Source organism: Podarcis muralis, chromosome 1 (genome assembly GCF_964188315.1).
Source record: "Podarcis muralis chromosome 1, rPodMur119.hap1.1, whole genome shotgun sequence".
Classification (NCBI taxonomy): Eukaryota; Metazoa; Chordata; class Lepidosauria; order Squamata; family Lacertidae; genus Podarcis; species Podarcis muralis.
The window spans coordinates 95,641,952-95,662,538 of NC_135655.1; the positions used below are offsets into that span (position 1 = coordinate 95,641,952).

At 38.9% G+C, this 20,587-nt stretch overlaps 1 protein-coding gene across 7 annotated transcripts in view; it reads right to left on the reverse strand.

Moving 5' to 3' along the window:
- NCKAP5 (NCK associated protein 5) overlaps window positions 1–20,587 on the reverse strand; it is a 604,332-nt gene that overhangs the window by 412,509 nt on the left and 171,236 nt on the right. The window lies entirely within an intron of this gene.

The window sequence follows — 20,587 nt, forward strand, 5'->3', positions numbered from 1 at the left end:
GGACAACAACAAAACCACCTGGCATTTGAGCCTATCATGCTTTCCAATTATACAATGTCTGTTTAGGTTGCATTTATTGCATTTATAGCATTGCATTTTAAAAGATTTCTACCTTTTAAAGATGCTCTCCCAGCACTGCATCCACAAAAAAAATCTCCCTACTCTTAGATTTAACCTATAGAAAAATAAACTTTATTCTTGCAGCATATTATTAACCTTCCCAACAGCACCTGTTAGAGACATAATAGGAAAGGTATACTTTACTGAGCCAAATTAATGAGTTAGAACTTAATAACCACAAACAGAATTTCCTGTTGCATTCCCTGGGGCAATTCCTGAGGAGAGGGGAGACTGTGGCACTGGGGAGTGGGCAGGCTGGTTAGGCCCCCTAGATTTAGAGGCCCAAGTTGTCCTGCCCTCACATGAATTATTGGGTTTGCAATTTTGGGAGAGGGGAGACTGCCTGCTGGGGAGAGGGCAGGCTGGTGAGGCCCCCTAGGCTTCAGCCTATACATAAATCCGGCATTGCAAACATCCTTTTGTATTCAACTCTGTATTGTGGTCAACATTTAATAGATTGACATGGTGCAACTGTAACATCAGGAAATTGAGTGAATATTATACATAATAATTTGAAAAGCAGTTCAACCTTCCCTGAAAGTCTTGTTAGTCCTTCATTGCCATCAACAGCTTTAACTTCTGCTTTAACCCATCTTTGGTCTGAAAGGGACACTGTACACTGTGCTTTTGTTTTTTTAAATTTTCATTTTCATTTTTCTGAAGGTTATGGGGCCTATGTTCAGTTTTAAGAGGTCTGACCAATATCTTTAAGATCTTCTCGGATTTGATATATAAATTTCATTTTTTGCTTTAGCTGTTTTTTCTTCTTCCCTCAAATGCATCAGACTTCTACATTAAGAATACAGTACTTGGAGGTAGTATATTTACCTTGATAAACCATTGGAAACAGCTGATTATTTTGTGAATATTAGATACATCTAACTCAAAAGAAAAGGTTTTCCTGTATCTACCATGTAACAAACACCCCATTCAAACATGAAACAAAGAAAACAGAACCAGCTTTCTGCCCTCTGCGAACCTAACTGGACACAACTGCTAATGCATCTGTTGAGTATAGCTCGGCTGCCATTGTGAGCCTGCTTCCACCGTCAGTCTTTTCCATATGTCTGGCAGCCAGCTGGTTGTCCAGATGGAGTCACAGCAAACGATGATAGCCAGATGACCATTACCACCTCAGATGATGCATTGAAAAGGTCAAAAGGGCATTGGCTGCCATTTACGACAAGAGGACTTCATCCACAGGGGGCCCATTGGACGCTTGCAATAAAACATGCAAATAATTTACTAACCTATTGTCCACCTTTTTGTGAAACATCAAGAGCAGAACCCTAAAAGATTACATTTGATTTATTTACTGCCAAATTCATTTGTTCAAATATTCCATTCATTTTATTGTTGGGCGGTATATAACTAGAGGTGACCCTGACGGCATATTCTGAAACCTAATTTCAGTGTTTATATCGTAGTACTTTCATCCACATCCACCCCGTCTTTAAACATTCAGGAGCCAAGCCAAAGTACATTTTAAAATTGATTAATTAATTAATATAGATTCCCAGTCAGAAACTCAGCAATGGCACCAATAATCTGGGGAAAAGGGAGGTTCATGAGCATGTGGAAAGATGGACCCAGACTTTCTCTCTTTCCTCTCATTTCTACCCAATTCATAGGGGGGGAAACCCTATCTAGAATCATAGAATTTAAAAGGACCACAAAGGTCATCCACTCCAGCAATGCAATAAACTTTTGTCCAACCTTGGGCTCAAACCCATGCTCCTGAGACTGAGAGTCTCATGCTCCATCCTCTATTCAGTCCTTCCTTCTCTCCTCCTACCCAATAATCCAACAACAAAGACTGAAACCCAGTTCTTCAGTCAAGGTTTTCAGTTTGAGTACTGTAAATGAATGTGCTCCAGTTCTGTTGGCTCAGGGCTGATAAGAGTGATATCCAGAATAGTGGTAAATGGAACTTTGTGGGTATCTTACCTTACCAAGGCACATATTTTTTCCTTCTTCTTGTTGTTAGCATTATCAATAATAATAAACAGCTTTATAGACCCGTTCCCAGTGGAGGAGAGGGGCAGGGTGGGTGTGAGGGGGCAGGGTAGGGGTGGCCAGATAGAGTCACCCCTCCTATCTGCGGATCTACACTTCAGGAGAGGGCCGGTCGATCTTTGGGACAGCACTGCAGTGGTTTTAGAGTAATGGGGTGGGGTGACCAGGCTTCAAATCCTCACTTGGCCATGAGGCTGCTCACGTGAGCCACTTGCTGTTTCCTTTGTTGGACTAGATGATCCTTGGGGGTCCCTGTCATTCTAAAGTTCTACGATATCTCACAAGGTTGCTGTGAGAATAAAATGAGGGCGAGAGGGGGAAGGAGAGCCATGTTTGTAATTACTGGTATGTTTTAAACAGATGTTAGATATGTATATTGTTTTAATTCTATCAATATTTTAATTGTATTTTAATGACTGGTTTTTCTACATTTTTAGCAGTTCTTGTTTCTATCTGTGCGCTGCCTTGCGTCATGTCAGGTAAAAAGGCAGGGCATAGCATAACAATAATAATAATAATAATGTCATTGAAGCGATGTACAAGACAAAAACAGAATAAAAGACCAAAGGCATACTAAAATACTATTTGGAAACATTTCTTATATTCAGATCACACTGTGTTGCATTATTTTGCTTGGTTGCAATGGATACTTTCCAAGCTATAAATTCTAGGATAATTTCATTAAGCAGCCCAAAAGCTGATGATTAATTTCACAAATAGCTTCATCACACAAAAACTGCAAACGTTTAGTCATCTCATTTGATTACAAACACTTGACATTAGTTCTGGGAAAATTTCACATGGCTTAGTTTTAAACTCTGTCTAGTCATTAAAAAATTACATTTAATCATTGGGGGTTTGCTGCCAACTTTAAACAAAGCCACATTTTGACTGGCCTATTAATTTTGAAAAGCCCATATTTCACCCAACATTTCAGTTATATTTGTTACATACTGTAGCTAGAACAGGCTTTGAAACAGCTAAGAAAGAGGAATGTGATATCTGACAAGTGAATGAAAAGCAAATATTTTAAAACTTTACTTTTTAAAAGCAGCTTTACCCATGCATTATTTAAATTTCCTTGTTTGTAAGAGCCTCATTTCCTCAAATTTACTCAAATTGTTTAATGCGGTTGTACAAGTAAATATTTGCTGTGTCCCAGAGTGGAGCAAACAGAAGGATCAAATCAATTAAATTTGATTTGTTTTGTTTTATACTGTTAGGAGCCAGATTCAATAAAAACACTGTCCAATTCTCTTCCACAGTAGCCAGTCCAAGGTCACACAGGACAAAAAGGGTTTATTTAATTTAGTTCCAGATGATTTGTGAAAAGCAAATCCTAATTTGCCTTTAACTTCTGCTTTCTTTAATCCCACACCGCATGGCTGGGGAGATGCTCCAAATAAGTGTGAACATAAAAGTAATCTGAAAAGGCCTCGCTGCTTACACTGTAAAATGGTCAGATCCTGTAACTAAGTTAGATTGAATTGAAAAGTCAAAGTAGAATAATCTTCTTAACTAGGATAGATTTAGCAGACTATGGAACTCTACCTCAAACCCAAACCACAGAGTTCTTGTTAGGTCAAAACCAAATGTTTCCATTTGAAGCTCACTGAATTTAGCTGATTCACAAAATTCCAGTCTGCACACTAAAAGTCTTTCCCTCCACATCAATAGTGCCTAATAGATAATTATCTAACAATAAAATAATAATAATAATAATAATAATAATAATAATAATAATAATAATAATAATAGGTAATTATCTAACAGTATTTTACCATGTCTAAAAGAAATTATAAAACCTGGAATTACCAAATAAAGGAGGAAATGCTTAATACTACAACTATCTCTGCTGTGAATCCTGGAAGACCTGCTCCCTGCCTTGCAGGTCTTTTTCCACCTGGCCTAGTAGGGCAGGGCCCCAACTGACTCCCAGAGATGAACGCTGAGGCTGCTGAACTGATTCTTGGGCTGGGGTGTTTGTGGGGTAGTTGCTGTTGATTTTTGTATCTTTAGTTTAGATTTTGTAATTTATATGGAAATTGTTTACTTTGGTGATATATTCTTTAATGTTCTATTTATTGTTTAAGACTAGTTTTGTTAAGTTGTAGCTATGTATTTTTATCATGTTGTAAGCTGCCTTGAGCATGATTTCAACTGTTGAAAGGTGGAATACACATAATATTTTGTGTGTGTGTGTGTGTGTGTGTGTGTGTACACAACCTGGTCCTGTGTTCGTTCAGCTCTATTGGGATTTACTCAGAAGTAAATATCACAGGAATTTAGTCTAGGGGATGGTTTTATGTGTGTGGTTACAAGCACATGTTTGTTATCACAGAATCCTAGAGTTGAAAGGGACCCCCAAGGGTCATCTAGTCCAAACCTCTGCAAAGTGTCCATTATATGTATGCCATGTATATATTATATGCATCCATTATATGTTTAATGTGTACATGCCAAAGACAAACACCATATTGTATGAAGTATCCCTAATGGTCCTTTAGTAGAATGCTGCATTGATTTAAACTCTCACATACAGCTTTATTGTGGTCAATAGACACCAAATACACAGTACTAAACTGAAGAAGAATCAGTTTTGGAATATTATTCCATATGCAAATTCAGATAAAGGAGGAGGGGAGTTTCTGCTATAAAGATAAAACTCACACTGTGCTATTTTCTGAAATCTATTTTCTAAAATCTATATTTTTATTATTTTTATCACTTCCTGTCACTGCTTTATGATGTAAAGTATAAGGACAATTACAATTATGACCACTAAGAATAGGGCAGATGTGATCCAGCACCAAACATTTACCCCAGAGCGATCTGAGTCAATACATTTGCCATTTAATTAGCATAACACTGTCATTAGTTTCCCCTATAGTAGTTAAGAAATGGGGCCTTTTCAGATGGAAGGACTGCCCTATTTAGATAGCATTTTCATACTAGAAAAAAGCATGCAAATTGAACGTTGATCACGATGATGACTGCACATATTACTATTCTGTTATGTGCACTGGGGAGCTGTGGCTAATGCCTTACAGTGCCAGTACACATGAAACAAAAAATGTACAAGCAATCAACATGCCCTTTTTCTGTAAGTGCCCCCTAATTAGAACATCAATCATGTTTGAAGTGGTTTTCAGATTCTAATGTTGATCATGGGAAATCTGCCCTGTCAGCAGAAACCTTGACTATGAAGGCTGTCTGTTATGCCTTTGCTGACTTATTCCCTTAAGAACAAAATCCCCTGTGTTGCCTACTTGGTTTTTTAAAATATAGTAGCTATGATCCATGCACATGAAGTATATAAAGAGGTGATAGAAAATATGTTGTAAAACCTATAAAAGTTTCATATTCTGGCCCCTGATGTCTTTTGTTCTTTAAAACAGGGTATAAATACCTAAGCAAAGAAATAGTTCCTATATCACAGCAGCCTTCAACTTGTTCAGACCCAGGACCTACCTATAACCCAAACGTATATCTGGGGAACCTTTTCATAATTTTGTGCAGTGTATTTGCAGCTGTGACCCACTTTAGATGAGGTCATGACCTGATAGTGGGCCCCCCGACTGACTAGCGGAAGACCAGCACTATATAGCAACAGCATTTGTCTATTCTATGCCTTCCTCACAAACTAAAGCTGAGCCAGTTACCATGGCTAGTTTTACTAACAAGGCTTCAGCCTGTAGTTTAGAATGTCAACTGAACTTAAAAGAGCAATGCTGGAACCTATATAATGGTTCTGTTGGAGAGAGACTGGCCCTAAGCATTTCCTTGCAATAAAGAATAAATTTAAAAATTATCCATGTTTTTTGTTAGTCATAAATTAATACTGGCTTCATAAAAGTTCCAAGCACCATCATGCATACACACATGCCACTCAATTCATTTCCAGGCCCCAAAATGTAATCAAGAGAGAAAGGTTATCAAATAAGCCTAGAGAAAAACAAATACCACTTGAGCAGATATTTTGCTTCATGTTAATAATGTTGTCAGAATTGTACATGGAAGTAGTATCTTAACAAAGACCCAATTTCTTCTGTGTGCTGGCCATTTGCTGTCACGTGATTCTTGCAGAACAAAGAATTTGTAGTTCCCTAAACAACGTTGCACTGGAATCCATTATTCATGTTGACTGATTTCACCACGTATTTCCATTTCAAAGCAAGCCTCTATAGCGTAACAATTTTTTACTAAAACAATTTGCAGGATCTTATTGACAAAGCCACCAATGCTTGAATAAGCCTATGACTCAACACTTGAGAGTCTTGCTCTCAGTTTAACAAGCTGGATAGAATTCACTTGACAAAAACAAATGCCTGGTTTGCAGTCCGCTTAACACAGAAATTTGCAGCAATTTCTCCACCTTTTTCATGGGTTCATGTTACAGCCAGTCATGTGATGAGCCATAAGGCTACATACTGGCATGCACTGTGCTCCCTGCCCATTTCAAAGCTCACACCTTTCTTTCTTTTTGCCTGATGAGAAAGTGGGCTAGTGTTTAGCATAGAAAGTCGTGCTGAAAAGGTAAAACCTAGAAGAATGGCAGAGCATAGGAGACGGACAGCATGGAGTAATGGCATGTGAATGACATTTACTGCAACATGGTGGTATAGCGATCAAGACGGGACAGGACAGGCATGTGCAGTGTGAGAGGAAAATTAGAAAAGGAGACAGAAGCACTAGCCTTATAATCAGTTAAACTGACACAGTAAGACACATATTAATGCAGCCTTAGTATAGGTAAATTCAGAATCCTAGCCTTTGTACTATAAGACTGCAGAGAACTCTGTTCATCCTCTTCCGTGTCCCATTCTCTGTTGCAGAGATAGCATAATACACATTTAAAAAACAAAACAGAAGTAAAGCAGTGATACTAACCTTTGACTATCTGTACATTATTTGAAATGAAGCAATAATCTCATAATGCTCTTGACGTTGCTTTCCATTAGCAAATAGCCCGTTTAAAAAGGCAATCTTATGGTAATTCCGTCAACTAAATAAATCTTTTTAAATGAACACAAACGGATAATCATCACTCCCAGGGGTCAGCTTACAGGATATAAAATGTGCAGTAAAAAAGGTTTGTTGTTGTTTTGCTAAAGGGCTTGGCTTAATTTCATTCATTAAAATTTGAACAGCATAAACCCATGTGCAACTGCATGATCCACAATAAAAGCTCGCTTCAAGGCAACATCATCATTCACCGCCAATGTATCGTATTAACAAGAACAATTTCTGTGGGATCAGGCATGCCACCATTAACAACCAAAGAAAAGGAAACATGCACAACTGACAATACCCAGGTGCATCACTGAGTCCACATAGTACTGATTTTGTCTTGAAAATATGTGGATCAAAATCACCTTTATTTTTATTTTGTAGACTGCACACTACTGAATTTCTGTTTTCTGCTCTTACTGAACTAGTTCATGAAGTTAGACCTGCTCTAAAATACTTTGGTTTTACCTTTAGCTAAGGAAGTATATTTTAAGAGCAACCTGTACCTCAGATCAGCATGGGGGGCGGGGGGCAGGTTGCTGTGGAAGTATTGAGGGGCCAGAGCTGCATGACATCAGCACGCCATGCGCTCATGCCCTGTGGTGTGTTGACGTCTTGTGCAGATGCCCCGCAGCTTGCACACATGACGCAAACATGCCCTGCGGCTTGCGCATGTGATGTGAGCACACCCCACAATGTACACATATGGCCGCCACAGAACTTTGTGGGGGCTCAGCCCCTTCTGTGAGGGCCGGGGGGGGGGCGCCTCCCAAAAAACTTTCAATAAAGGGACTGAGCCACTGGGCAGCTTCCAACATATATAAAAACATAATAAAACATTAAACATTGAAAAATATTCCTGTACAGGGCTGCCTTCAGATGGCTCCAACATTTCTCCAACGACAATAGGGACGTTCTAAGGAAAAGTGGGACATTCTGGGATCAAATCAGAAACTGGGAAGGCTTCTCTAAATCAGGGACATCCCTGGAAAATAGGGATCCTAGGAGGGTCTGGGATTTATCCTGGCTACCACTGACAGAGATAAAGCAGTAGCTTCCACTTGCCTATGCTTTCAGTAGGTGAAATGGAGACCTCCACAATGGTGGAGCACAGGGAACTTGGAGATCACCACCACTTCCCAATTCAATCCTGTGTGGTGGATCAAGAGTTTATGATTGCTCTGCACCTGTCTATGACTGATATAATGCCAAAAAGCATTCCTGGAGCCAAATCAGACATATCTGGGCAGCTGTGTTTATTCATCTATCTGCCACACTCACTTCTGAATTGAGGTACAATGGCTGATCGCCGAAGAATTGATGCTTTTGAATTATGGTGCTGGAGAAGACTCTTGAGAGTCCCATGGACTGCAAGAAGATCAAACGCATCCATTCTAAAGGAAATCAGCCCTGAGTGCTCACTGGAAGGACAGATTGTGAAGCTGAGGCTCCAGTACTTTGGCCACCTCATGAGAAGAGAAGACTCCCTGGAGAAGACACTGATGCTGGGAAAGATGGAGGGCACAAGGAGAAGGGGGAGACAGAGGACAAGATGGCTGGATAGTGTTTTCGAGGTTACCAGCATGAGTTTGACCAAACTGCGGGAGGTAGTGGAGGACAGAGGTGCCTGGCGTGCTCTGGTCCATGGGGTCACGAAGAGTCGGACACAACTAAATGACTAAACAACAACAACAAGTGCACACAGGTGGTGGGAGCTGAACCCTCCTGCCTTATCTCATGGCATTCTGTCACTCAAAGCTCCTTCCTCCTTCCCTTCCCTTCCCTCCCTTCCCAACATGTCTAGCTCACTTCCTATAGCAGATGGGCTGGTCAAATGGTGCCTGCAGTGATAAAGCATGGGTAGGCGATAAGCCAGAAGGGGTTTAGCTTCCCCCACCTGTGCATAAGATTTGTTGTAAAAATTAGTAGCTCCCCTCCCAGTTTAGACAGGAACACATATACAAATAACAATCATGTCTAGTTTCACCCTAAAATAGCTGTGTAGGAAAAAAAGCATTTCCTTTTTCCTTCTTTGGGGTCATGCAGGAAGCAGGAGAGAAACATTGCATGAATGGAACTGCGATATGTACTGGATGCAATTCTGTATTTTTAAACATTATTTGTTAAAAAGAATGGGGCATCTCAATATGTAGGCCACCACAAATCGTGTATACTGCCTTCTTTTAATCACATCACGGCAAAGGATTTTATGTTTATTTTTTGTTCAGATTTATGATCTATGATGGATTCTCTGGACCTGATACCATCTATCCATTAGGATTACACAATGCCACATGTCACTTTGTCAGGCAGGCATGTTTCAGTGAATTTCATTTCGTATTTTCAAATGGCATTAATGAATACAAAATGCCAGCTATGACAATCCACGACTCAATTCCTATAAAATCCTCAGATAAGGACTTTAAACAATATTAAGCAATTAATCAAAAGAAGGGGAGATATTGCCAAACAGTAACACTAATACATGGTTGGGCTTGCAAAAAGTAAACATTCTGTGTTTTCTCCTGCCACCCCAAGGGAAAAAGAGGTCATATATATATGTTTCCTTACTCCTTTTGAACCAGAAAGCCAGGAGATGGTTTCACAGGGAACCATAGTCATTTCATATTGTATGTATTGCATATTCTAAACTAATTCAAGAAAGGAAAAACACACAAAGATCCTGACGTTGCATTATATTTGCACCTTCCACAGCTCATTTTTGAGGCACAAAAAGTTTTTGTCATGATGTAATAGTTAGTATTTGAGGTGTCACTGAAGCTTTTGTTCATTTTGCTGCAATAAACTAACATGGCTTCCTCTCTGGAAGTTGATACTCAGGAGCCAGAGAAGAACAGTAGCAATGGAAAGGTAGAGAATTCACATTCCTTCCTCCTGCTTTTTTATCACTAATATTCAGTTCAATAAGGGCAGAGGCTTTGTTTTGTCCTTGATTTTGGAGTGATTGCTTCGTTGTTCTTGTGTACTTTCAGCTTTCTATTATAAAGGTTATGCTCGTGGATTCACACATATTAGATGTGCCTTCATATTGAATAAAAAGGTAACAGACAAGTATTTTGAGCAGATGGCAGACTTTTTCACCTCTCTTGTGAATAGTGCATAAACTTGTGTATCCCAGTGTTTCATGCAGCCTTTCTATTCAAAGGCCTATGGGAACAAGGCTGAGGGAGCCACACAACTGAGTGCCTTCTGCAATCCCAAAGTGATTGTTTGAGGAGGACAAAGAAATGAGTCAGGTGTCATTGTGGTCTGTTGAATAGTGCTTTGAATCTCTGATAAATGGTGTGTTGTGAAGTTACTGTGGTTGCTACCACAGCAACTTTGACATTTGCCATCTTGCTAGGACTTACACGGCCATTAGATTTCCACACAGACCCAACACGTTAGAAGTAGGGGAGGACGGAGAGTTACAAAACCTTTCAATTGATGTAAAAGGTAAAGGTAAAGGACCCCTGACAGTTCAGTCGCCAACGACTCTGGGGTTGCAGCGCTCATCTCGCTTTACTGGCCGAGGGAGCCCATGTTTGTCCGCAGTTTTTCCAGGTCATGTGGCCAGCATGACTAAGCCGCTTCTGGCAAAACCAGAGCAGCGCACGTAAACGCCGTTTACCTTCTCGCCGGAGCAGTACCTATTTATCTACTTGCAGTTTGACATGCTTTTGAACTGCTAGGTTGGCAGGAGCTAGGACAGAGCAATGGGAGCTCACCCCGTCCTGGGGATTCGAACCACCGACCTTTCGACTGGCAAGCCCTAGGCTCAGTGGTTTAGACCACAGGAGCCCCCCGTTCCTTACAATTGATGTAGTACCATGCTTTTGTTCAATAACTGAACATACTATTTAAAATATTATCTTTTCCCAATTTGCTTTTTTTAAAGAAAAGAAATCACAACACAGTTTCACCAAGTACCAGTGCTGAAAGCTGCTAGATGCACTTTGGGGTTTTGCACTTAAAAAGAAAAAGCTAACAACCCCGTGAAAGGGAAACCATTTCTGGGATAAGCACAAAATGTTGTCTTTTGTCTTAAAATGGGTTTGTTAAACTTTAAATATACTACCCACACAATATACAGTATAATTGCAATATTAACCCTCCTGTGTTATCAACATCATGCAGCAAACTCGAATCTCATGGGTTTTTCATGAGAAATGATAGAAAATCCTTATCAATTATTCAAGATCTATTTTTCGGCACAGGACTGAAAAATGCAAAAATGGAAGAAAATAGCTCTTTTTACACCTCACCCACACATGCTGAATCATTTATTGTCTACCAACAGACAACACTATAGCATATAATACACAGATAGTGATCTAGGTTGCACCATTCTTACTCATATTTGCTAAGGCAAAACAATCAAACGAACCACATACTATTATGAAAAACTTATTATCTAATTAGCTGAAATATTGCTGTGTGCTCTTTGTAGAAACTGCTACAACTCAGGTCAACTTCGAATAAAAATAATATACATCCATTTGTTTAACTATAAGGAAATAAACCAAATGAATAAAATGACTAGAACTAAAAATACATGCCTGTTCGTTTATTTTCCAATAGAGTTTCTAAAATCAAGGCATCCTCTTAAGTTTTCTTTTTTTTTCTCCTGAAAAGAACAATGCTAACTGGCAAATGGCAACTCAATCATGTACAGGCTTAATGAGAAGCAAGCCCTGATTAATTTAGTAGCATTTATTTCTAACAAGTAAGCAGTCAGCATAAGCAGAGCAATATCATAGAAGTGGCCAAAATTACGGAAGTTGATTAGTAGGGTTGTATCCAATGTTAGCTCTACTCTTACGTTCACTCATACCAAAATTTCTGGACATGACTTAGGTACATTAAGTAACTTAGTTGGATAATGCCTTTAACTGGTAATCAGCTAGACTGGAAGTGAAAATGGACTGCCAGTAAATCCTGTTTCAACAGTCATCACTCCTTCCACAGTCCCTTTTGCCTTAGCTTAGAAGGAACCCTAGAAGAAATATAGGTGGAACTACCCAGTGGCCAGAATTGGCCCTGCCTCTTCTGATTGTTGGACCCTAGGATAGATGGTACTGTCGAGTCTTCCCATAATCCATGATACTCAATGTTTTTGCAGCATTAATTGGATAGACATCTAATGGAAGCTTCAGGCCAGGGATACCATTTCAGGTTTCAGCAGGAAGGGACAACATTAATCCTTGTCTTAAACATAATGGAGATGATTGTTTGTTCCTCCCCCAAACTAAATAGCACCCTTGCTTCAGGCATGGAATACAAAGAGAAGTCATATGTATATTGTACTTAGACACAGAATGTTCATTCTCTTGGAATGACCTGTAAAAGAAATGACTCTAAGCTCCATGTGGTGGGCAACACATAAAAGACTATTTCCCATAACATTGTAGTTACAGTCTGTGGCATCAGCTTTGCTTGAAGTCAATGGATTAAGCATATGTGATTTAGCATATGTGTACTTCAAGAATGAGAACTTCAGAGGAAACTCTTGTTTAAGGTACATGTATGCGTCCAGAATAATTTGTTAAACCCCAAACTATCTTTTATAATATAAAACTGGGATACTACTATACACCTTCCTATTCTTTTCAAATTTCTGAATCACAATGACCTCCCATCTGGTTCCATCAATCTGGCCATAAATTAATTATAGCAGATGCACTGATCCCTGTGGCCCTGTTCTGAAGGTTGGGGTTGAAGAAGAAATTGGTCAGAGTACGCTATACTTAAGCCTTCCTCTCTCCCCCGCCCAGTTATGCACATATCTAAGAGTGGTATTTCTTAGAAATGGTGCACTATGGCATAATACACATAGCATAACACAGAACGTATAATTTAATCCTTTTGTGTGGTAACCTTGTACATATAAATATAGATTCATATGAGTGTGAATTATACGGGTGAATTATTAAGTAATCAGGGGATATGCCTATTTAAAAAATAGCCTAGTCAAGGTTCACATCATCATTCTGACAGTTAAATAATTCCATTAGCTTGCCTATACATTATAATCATGTTAGACTGAGTTAGTCGGTACTTGAGGGCAGTTTTGGAAGTTACCTTGTTCTGGATGTTATATGTTTGTGTTTTTAACTGCTTTTCCCACTGAACCGCTGGGACTTAATTCTAAGTAGAAATGTTTGTTTGTTTGTTAAATTTGTATACCGCCCTTTACCTATAGTTCTCAGGGCAGTTCACTACCTAAAAATACAAGATAAAAAACAGAAAATACATAATAAAGACAAGAACAACATCTGTAAGATTGTATAGGATATTCAAAGTTGGCATGTAGCCTGACGGCATAAGCTTGGGTTCTCAGATGCAAGTCAAATGAGAATAATAATAATAATTTATTATTTATACCCCACCCATCTGGCTGAGTTTCCCCAGCCACTCTGGGCGGCTCCCAATCGAGAACTACCAGTTGTGTTCAAGAAATCATATAGACTCCATACCAGTATACATTTACGGTAAGTGGGAAGCAAGTAATGTCCTCCTGCTCTATTTCCACCAAGCTATTTTGAAGGGAAATAGATGAACATGCAGTGCACATCTTTCTCTTGCAATATTCACTCACTGGCAGTTCTTCCTGTGTTGCCCTTGCTGTTTGTGGTTGCAACTGCTTGCAGCAGGTTTGGGACAACTGATGGCCATGTATGCCAAATCTGTCAGCATCCTCAGCAACTTATTTAGGGTTTAAGTGAATCTTGCGGAATAAGCACTTTAGTACCAATTGAAAGGCATCAGCAAAATTAAATTGCCCAGTGTATGGGTTTCTCCTGGAGATTTGTTAAGCAAAACAGGGGCAAGGCACAACCTCTACCCAAGGAATCATGGGCTTGGGAGCTGTCTCTATCTGGCTTTCAGATTTTTTCCATGTTGCAACCCTATCCCCAGGCTAGTTTAGTTAGTTATTTATAAGATAATTGATATATCACCAACTTGTATAATATAGCAGGTGATATACAGCAGTATAATACAACCACCTTGAGTCCAGGACTAGGAAAAAGGTGGGATATAAATAAATATTAACAACAGCAGCAGCAGAGGCAAAATACTACAGCTGTGCCTATTAGCAGCCCTAGTACATGCTCTCATTGAGTGTTTTTATCAGCTGAAATGTATCTTTGATTTGTGATAAAGCCTCTTGTTTGAATGGATAGAGGGCGGAGAGGTGTGTGGTAGGGTTGTCATATTTCAAAAAATTAAAATCCGGAGTTTGTTTCGTTTCGGCTAAAAAATAATAGAAACACTTCCGATATGGGCTGCCGTATGTCCAGATTTTCCCGATTTCTAAAAAATCCACCCAGATGCTATTTTTGGAGGACAAATCCCATATACGTCTGGGAAACTTCAAAACCTAAGCAGTTATTTTTTGCATGTATTAGTGGTATGTGCTGGGAGGGGCTGTTATATTACAAGAATTTCAAAAGGAAATTTTAGTGGATTGGATTGTTAGCATGGGGATCATAGAATCATAGAATCATAGAGTTGGAAGAGACCACAAGGGCCATCGAGTCCAACCCCCTGCCAAGCAGGAAACACCATCAGAGCACTCCTGACATATGGTTGTCAAGCCTCTGCTTAAAGACCTCCAAAGACGGAGACTCCACCACACTCCTTGGCAGCAAATTCCACTGTCGAACAGCTCTTACTGTCAGGAAGTTCTTCCTAATGTTTAGGTGGAATCTTCTTTCTTGTAGTTTGGATCCATTGCTTCGTGTCCGCTTCTCTGGAGCAGCAGAAAACAACCTTTCTCCCTCCTCTATGTGACATCCTTTTATATATTTGAACATGGCTATCATATCACCCCTTAACCTCCTCTTCTCCAGGCTAAACATGCCCAGCTCCCTTAGCCGTTCCTCATAAGGCATCGTTTCCAGGCCTTTGACCATTTTGGTTGCCCTCCTCTGGACACGTTCCAGTTTGTCAGTGTCCTTCTTGAACTGTGGTGCCCAGAACACGGATTTCCGTGTTGTGCATGGGCTAGATTGGCAAAGCCATACATATTAATAAACATCCAGAAAAACAAATTTGTCCAACTTAAACTCAAGGTTACAAGTAGCAGTCAGTGACTGGGGGGGGGGGATACACCATTTAAGAAAGTAAAATGTTCAGCCGTGGACATGGTTCTGTAAGTTGCCGCTGTTGTTTTTAATGAAAGACTGAATATATTTACTGCAAAATGTGTGCAGTCTTGGGCAAACTATTATTGCAAATATTTGCTTTCTGCTATGCTAAGAAATACCAGGGGACTAAACTTTGAACACTGCTGTAAGACAGAGCGAATTTAATCAGAAAGAGAGGTTTGACACAGGACAGCAATCCTATGTCCACTGATTTAAGAGTAAGGTTTAGTGAGAAAAGAGGGGCTTATGCCCAAGTAAACATGAATAGGATTGGGCTATAAAAGGATTTTGGAAGTAACCCTGCCATGTGATCATGCTCTTGGGAAGTAATAAAGATTTTGCTTGTCTTTGGTATCTCCAGAACAGTTATCTTTGCTGAACACCAAATTGTATTATCTGAGATTATAAATCTCTCCAGACCAAAGCCTTTGTTTACTTTTTTTTCTATTTCTGCGCATAGAGTGCCAGGAAAGAATAATGAAAGCCATGATCTTGACCATAATGTGACTTATCATGACCCTAATTTGACATGAAATCAGATATACAGAGATCTGTCAGACTGACATGCTGTGTATATGTCACTTGTTGTTAGCAAAGTGTTTCACAGAGTGCAAAAATTTCTTCTTTTTTGATTTTGCACAGTTTTAAAGGATAGGTCACCACTGCTATCATTTTGGAGATGAGCAACTGAATGTTAGCTGTGCTTCACTTCAACTCAGTTCTTATATTATCTAAGTGGCATGGCTGAAGCTTCTTTGTGGTTCCTTGGTTATCATGGCACAGAGAGCTGGCCACTCGTTTTTTGCTCAGCAAGTAATTGCTACTTAAAACTATCACCAAGTGACCAGCTAATATATCTCAGCCAAGTAACCAGAAATATATTGCTATGTGAATGTCACAAAGAAAAAATTGAGTGAGGTCAATGCTTTTGTGTGTGGTAGGTATAGTTAAATGCCTCATGTTTCAGTTCATCCCTTGATCTATAGCCCATTTTGTTGTTTAAACTATTGTCTGCTCTGTAGCCTTGTTAGAAATATATAATCTACTCAAAGTAAGCAAATATTTGCCTCATTAGAATTTGATTAGTATGTTAATACAAGCTGTACACCTCTGGGATGAAGTGGGAATGTTGCATTGCCAGGAGCTTATTCATTTATTGGATCTTGAGACCACCCCAGTAAAACTAATGAAACTCTTTTCAATTAAATAATTTTGATGCTCCAGTGCTGGTGCAACTGAGCTATTCTTAACTGATGAAAGATTGCCATTATTTTTCTGCTTGGGCTCCTACACCTTTAACTATACAAAAAGAGAAGTTTATCAGGTACGTTTCCACAGAATATCGCATGTCCTTAGAGTGTGCCAACTCTAAACATTTTTTTAAAAAATAAGATTTTATTAAATATTTTTTCATAATACAATAAGATAAAATAAATGAATCTAAACAAAAACAGAGAACACCAAATGAAAACCAAAAAACAGAAGAAAATAAAAGATAAAAGATGAACAATAAAAAGGACTTCTGATTTTCTGTTACATAAAAAATCTATTAAAAATATTCACTGACATCCAGCTGATCTACTTTCTGTTAGGAAATATTTTCCAAATCTTCCAACCCAAATGTCTTAGGTTAATTCATTTTCCTGAAGCTTTCCTTTTTACACAAAAAATCCAAAAGGGATTCTCTAATTATTCTTATTAATAAATACCAGCAATAGTTTTTTCGAATCAAGCATATCAATGTTGGCGCCAATAATTTTTACCACCATTCCTCCATGTTAAACAATAAGTCTTTCTATCTCTGACCACACAAAAGTCTCTCTGCTCTGGTCATATATTAAAATAATATTCTATGATTTTTATTATGTATTCATTAATTAATACCCAGTTCTGTATCTTCCGTTCCCATTTCCTGTTGTATTGGTTGCCGTTTCCATCCTTCTTCTTTTAAAAAAGGATCTTCCATTTACACTTATTCCATTCTTTTTCCAATAAAAGTGCCAAAGGTTTGATAGCATTTCACTCTGGATTCATTCCAAGTTGTACACTGAGTCCTTTTCCCCCCTCTCTCTCTCAACTCTATCTCTGCCAGCTCAGGATGTTCTGGAAATCCTTTATCCCTATCATTCTCCAGAGTCTCTGCGTCCTCTTTGATTGCACTTTCCATTTAATCTCTGGTCCATTTTCATTCACCATTTAATATATCTCAGCTCTATCACATCTATTTGCTCATCAAAAATTTGCTGAAGGATGCCAACAGTCACTGGACTGTCCAGTGATGTACAGTATTTGCCATATTGATTGCTCTTGATCTTATTAACAAGTCAGTCTCATTACAATTCCTGTCTTCACCTTAAGATCCATTGATTATTTAAACTTTATTGAATCAAACAATTAGATCTGCCCCCCCCCCTGCCTTCAGCCCTTTAATGATCAAAGCCAGAAAGTAGCTCACACACCAGATGTAAATTTCTACTGGTAGACAGAGAAACCTCTCTCAGTCATGCAGTCATGAATTATATCTGTCTCAGAAATAGAGAGACTTTTGCAGACCCTATGCCCATTAGGGCTCTTATGCGGCTTTTGGGTAAGATGTTGATTCCCAGGACTCCCAGGAGCTGACAGCTTTCTCAGGCTCACGATTTAGGAAATTTCACTCTTTTAACTCTTATCTCTTATCTCTTTGATAGATTTATCCTTGGCTATCATCAATCACCAGATAATTATCTCCATCGGCAACTTGCCAACAGAAGACATTCAATCCGCCATATTTCTCCCCGGAAGACACACTTACTCTAAACTTTTGAGTGTTAAAGGAAAAAGGCTACTCGAGAAAAAAATGACAAAACTAAACATATTTAATTCAAAGGATACAACCTCTCTTAACTACAGTATCAATATGCTTCATAAAAATCTTCCCCATGGTTTTCTATCCAATGTCTTTATAGGATTTAATAACAATTTGAGTATTGAGGAAAGTCAATCTTAACAGATGGTACTAAGCCATTGAGCACTGATAGAGTAGTAGTAGTAAGTAGTAGTAGTAGTTCATTTTTGACATTTTTGTCAATATACCAAATAATAAAGATGACCTTAGGCTAATGAATGTTCCACTCCTCAGAATACAGAATGAAAGTCTTCATCTTATCTGATCAACAAATGCCAGTTCATTTAAAGGTACTATTGTCAAACATTCTTGAAGTCTATTATTTTAGGGATAATTCCCTGTGCTCCACAACTGACTATGTGTGTAAGATATACAGAAGAAGAATAGTGTACTTCATACTCGCAGAGAGTAAAAATGGCAAGGACAGCACTGGAACATATGTCTTGGTTGGGGTGGGGGGATGATGGCTAATGGGACAAATGAAATAAGATGTAATGCCTTGGAATTGTTGCCTGGAGCTGGAGGAATTTGTTGCCTAGAATTCAAAGTTGAGGGCATTTTATGACTACAGACAGAATGGATACACAATATTGCCTTTATTCTGTTATTGTTCAAGATATGCACTCATACGTAATATGATTCCAGTATTTGCCTGCTTAATAAATGAAGAGCAAAGCAGTAATGGATTTCAAGGATAAATGAAATTCTTTGGCCACCTCATAATCCTCCGTTGTACAAAGGAGTTACCACTGGGTTAAAAGGCAGCTAATTTTGCTGAACTTGAACACTGCCATGATTTGGGGAAAAGGCAGCTAGTAAGTGGTTGAGTAAAACAAGGAATATATTCATCCTCCAGTTGCACCTTAGGGTTCATAAAAATTGCCTTTTGGCACATATACTTGCCCAATGCTGCTGTACTCCAAAAGAAAATTGGCAAAGGATAAACTATAAGGATGTAATAAAGATGTAAGCCATTCAACTATGAATTGAAGGGGGGAAATCATTTAAAAGGCAGGGGAACAAAATATTACTGCATTCATTCTTTGGACTGTTGGCGTCCTATTGACTCCAATAAACAGATGATGTAGAAAAGAAGACCCCAACTCTAGTGATGTTTAGGTACAATTTGAAGTCATCTATTTGCCTATGCACTGGAGGTATGATTGGTGTTTAGGGAGGTATTATCTACTGATATTTTCAGGTGCCATGTTAAAATGGAAGCTTCTGCTCTCCTCTTCATGGATATTCCTCACAATCTTTGGATTGTACCCAGTCTGACCATGTAAGCTACAACAGGACTATTCTGTGAATAAAATAATGCAGAAAGCAAATGACAACATCTCCTGGTTAAGTCATAGGGATACAACTTCTGGATACTATTAGGTGGGTGATGAGCATAGCTGTCAACTTTTCCCTTTTCTTGCGAGGAATCCTATTCGGAATAAGGGAATTTCCCTTTTAAAAAGGGAAACGTTGACAGCTATGGTGATGAAGCTTCAGATACCGTCTTAGAACATGTGGCTTGTTCGTTAATTTAGACTGTGAGGTTAAAACAGAGAACGCTGCTTGGTGGGGGCAAATATTCCAAAATCCACTTTACTCTTATACCGTGTTTTGTCTTTTTCTGTGCCTGTTCACTGCCATTGTTTATGCAATCTGCTGCTGCTTTGCCACCTTCCCCGCCCCCCCATCACAGTGTGTTTCCCAACTGCCTGCTCTTGTGGTGAACAAGAAAATGTTACACTGCCATGTAGCAAATGAGTATCAAACGAATGATTTCTAAACTTGTCACAAGGATGACCCTAGGCAATCAGTAACATGTGCATGAATGATACCTATTCAGGGGGGAAATTCACACTTTTAATGGTGATCCTTGAAAAATCACCACAATAGGGGATGAGTGTTTGATGCTAATTAATATGTTCTTAAAAATCACCTCCCTTTGTCAGTTCCACCTTTCAAGAATCAGAGACCAGAGCATATGTTAGAGGAACTAAGAGCCTTCCTTCCCCCTCTAATTAATATTCACTGCAAAGTTTTCAAATGTTATAACTTGGCACAGGTCCACTAAAGTCATCTGTTCAACCATTTAAAAATTAGCAAATTTCCCCTGAATAGTACCTTCTGTCTTCTGAATGCAGTCTTGCATCTTTAATTCCTTCAGAACCCAACCATGCAGGGGCTCCAAGCAAGTTTTCAAAGGCCTTGCATAAGCTTTTTTGGAAAAGAAACCAGCATTTGAATGTAACTGAGAAGCACTGCACACAAGTGGTGCATTGTAGCAATATTATTTCATATTGTAACAACAATGTTTTGAGCACTATTAATAGTGGATTTTATAGACTGTTCATAGCCTAGGGACTGTTCATAGCCTTGCTAATATTTCTGAAAATTCACTTCAGGA